This window comes from Seriola lalandi, unplaced genomic scaffold (assembly GCF_002814215.2).
Source record: "Seriola lalandi dorsalis isolate HSWRI2012SDOR001 ecotype SW California unplaced genomic scaffold, Sedor1 jcf7180002054861, whole genome shotgun sequence".
Lineage (NCBI taxonomy): Eukaryota > Metazoa > Chordata > Actinopteri > Carangiformes > Carangidae > Seriola > Seriola lalandi.
The window spans coordinates 2,963,455-2,966,491 of record NW_019525414.1 but is presented as its reverse complement, the minus strand read 5'-3'; the positions used below and the strand labels follow the sequence as shown (position 1 = coordinate 2,966,491).

The window sequence follows — 3,037 nt, the reverse complement described above, 5'->3', positions numbered from 1 at the left end:
GGGGGGGGGGGGGGGGGGGGGGGGGGTCATTGTATATAGTGTGTGTTGGCAGGGATTAGTCGTGTAATAGTCACACTCTTCATGCCCTGGCCAACTATTGGCTTAGGAAACACAATCCCTGCAGATTTGTGGCTGTGATCTGCCATGTGTTCAGGTAATAGATCTCTTGGTTTCCCAAAACAAATGCTTTGTTACCTGTTTACATAGGGACTCCACCCCATTTTATGCTCTAAGGATTTTGCCTTTTAAACAGACTGTGTCGGCCTTGTTTGAGTTCTCATTAAAGTGGCAGGTTTGCAGTTCTCCACGTGTGCATACAGCTTAGTAATTTGCCTAACCCACAAGGTTTGTTGAGTGTACACCAGGCAGTGGATTTGCTGCACGTGAATGAAAGTCGTCCATTTGGTTGTTGCTGTGTTGTCAGGATCAAGACAAATCTGGATAAAAGGTCCCACTTCTCATGTCACTGGAGGAGTGTGCGCCTCCTACCTAACAAGGACTCTACTGGTCTGATGTGGTTTTCTGTCTGTGATTTAAATCACAACACTGTCAGTTAAGTTGTAACCTATGCCTGTGCAATAGTGCAAAATGTTATCCGTGTGCAGGCGTGCGTGTGTGTGTGCGTGCGTGCGTGCGTGCATGCGTGGTGTGTGTGTGTGTGTGTGTGTGTGTGCAATCTATAGTAAAAATAGCACCAGACTGAGACTGAGAGAGGCTTACAGCTTTATCACAACATGAAAATGTATGTTTACTCCACTGGAACAAACATCTAACCAGCTTTGTGTACCATTCAATCCTATTCACAAAAAGCCCTTATTGCAAATAATGCGTTACTATGATCTCTCAATTTGTTTAATTGATTCTTAAGTCAAGCAGCTTAATCCTGAATCTAGTCTACAACAATTACCACATTAACCTTTCTCACTAAGAAGACACAACACATGCAGCCTTGTGTCCTTAGAAGAACCCTGAGTAGCACTCAGTCATTGTTAAGCAGCACACTGTATGACTGCTGGATCTCCCTGCCTTCATTCTCCTGATAGCAGGATTAGCTAGAGGGTGAACCCATTTGGCATTGCCTGTGCTGCCGCCACAGTCTCAGCACTGTGAGAACTAAGCCGTGAAATACTGACGGGCTTAGACCAATTTATAGTCTGCCATCTTGGATCTAGTGATCGTAGCAGACAGCAGCTTATCCTTTGTGCCAGTCGGGTTTACTGTAAGCATGCCATGCAATGCCACCACCCAAGCTTTACAGTTCAAAGGGTAATCTCCAGACAAGTACTCTGCTTGTGCTACGACGTCACAACAATGAGCATCGGCTGATGCTAAACATCCTCAATAGGAAATTTTGCATCAGTCAAAGGTAGAATATGTAAGAATGTGAAGCATTTTAAATGTATCAATCACTTTTTTATTCCCAACATGTGAATGGATTGGAATGTAATTTAACAAAAAGACTTTCCTGGACTTTCTCAGTTGCCTATAACGGCCTGTGGACTGATTTCTATGTAAAGGACTGAATTTTCCAGGAAAACCTAAAGGACAATTATGTTTTGCCTTAATGCATTTCTTCCAGTGTGCAACACTAGCTAAAAAAGGTTGAATGGGAAACACTGTGGCAGATTAACCATGTTGTAAGAAAAACACTTCTCTGTAGAGCTTCATTTATGTCCAAGAGAAATCAATGATTCATGAAAATGTTATACAACACACAATATGCTACAAAGAATGCTCCGACCTATTGAGGGCTGTATTGTAATGTTACACCTGACTTATCCAAACATCTGAAGCGCATTTTCGTCACATTTTGCTTGTGCAGAAGTGTACGTGTGTTGTGCAGCTGTCTATGGCGCATATTACTATCTTGATAATGAGCCCTGAAATCCTTTGCCATTGACTTCAGACAGGTTTTTGTTGGTCACTCTCCAAGGTTTTTGTTTGTTACTCTCCGCTGCCTCAAGATAGCAGTGTGCCAGCAATGCGTCTGACCACACCTCATTTTAAGACCAACATGCTCATGGGTGCTCAGATGGGCACAAGTGTATTTGCTATTTAAACAACGTGGGCGCTAGATGGGAAAAGATAGGGCCCCTAATGTGCAAATGGCTGAAGTTTAATTAATCCTATTTAATTCTATTAAAGTCAAAATTAAGAATAAATAAATATTTAATATCAGGTTCTTTTAGGCCTTTTCTGATATTTTCTACTACTCCTTTGTGACAGTTCTGCCTTTGAACGCTAAGCCTTCAAATTCATTCAGTAGATGATGTTCTGACTCTGAGGCAGAGCATGTTTGAAATGAAATTATCAAAGCGAAACAGAAAAGATCTTCAATGTATTTTAATTGGGATTATCATATGAAAACCCTGCAAAGTGTATAGATTTGATTGGATTTCATATTGTCAGATCTTATTTATGTTTTTTTTCTTCTGGTTGTCTTTAGTTAGTGTGAATGCTGAGTCAGCATTCACACCTAACTACTCCTTCATACTTTGTGCTACAGAAACCATTCAGGTATCAAAACATACAGCTTTTTCAGGAAAAGAGTGCCTGTATTCAACTTTTTGATATTTATAATATTGGAAATATAAAGCTTTTTCTGTCACTTTTTTTGCCATCCAAATGAATGGAGACAATGCTCAAATCCTTGAAAACTTCAGTCTCTTTGAACTTAAACTACTTAGGCAAACTAGTTCAAACTTTAAATGTTTCACAAGACTTTCAACTATTAAACTTATATTCAAGTTTTTGATATCTTCTACAGCTTTCAAGTTATCACAGTTTAAGTTTTATGCTTTTTTCTGACAATTTTTGAGTTTATAATGGATGTGTATATTGTTCAGGGCTAGAGTGGATGACATCACCGCTAGAGTGGGAGAAGCTCAAAAACTAAAAAAATAACTTTAACTTGTCTTCACGACCACAAATTTCACTCTTCACTCATAATTTTTTTCCCAGAATGTTGGAAAATTTGTCTTCTTTCAAACAATGTGTCCATCAAAGCAGAGAGACTTAATAACATGACTAGAAAATT

General features: G+C 39.5%; 1 protein-coding gene across 3 annotated transcripts in view; it reads left to right on the top strand.

Moving 5' to 3' along the window:
* Window positions 1–3,037, top strand: part of chl1a (cell adhesion molecule L1-like a) — a 51,332-nt gene that overhangs the window by 16,873 nt on the left and 31,422 nt on the right. The window lies entirely within an intron of this gene.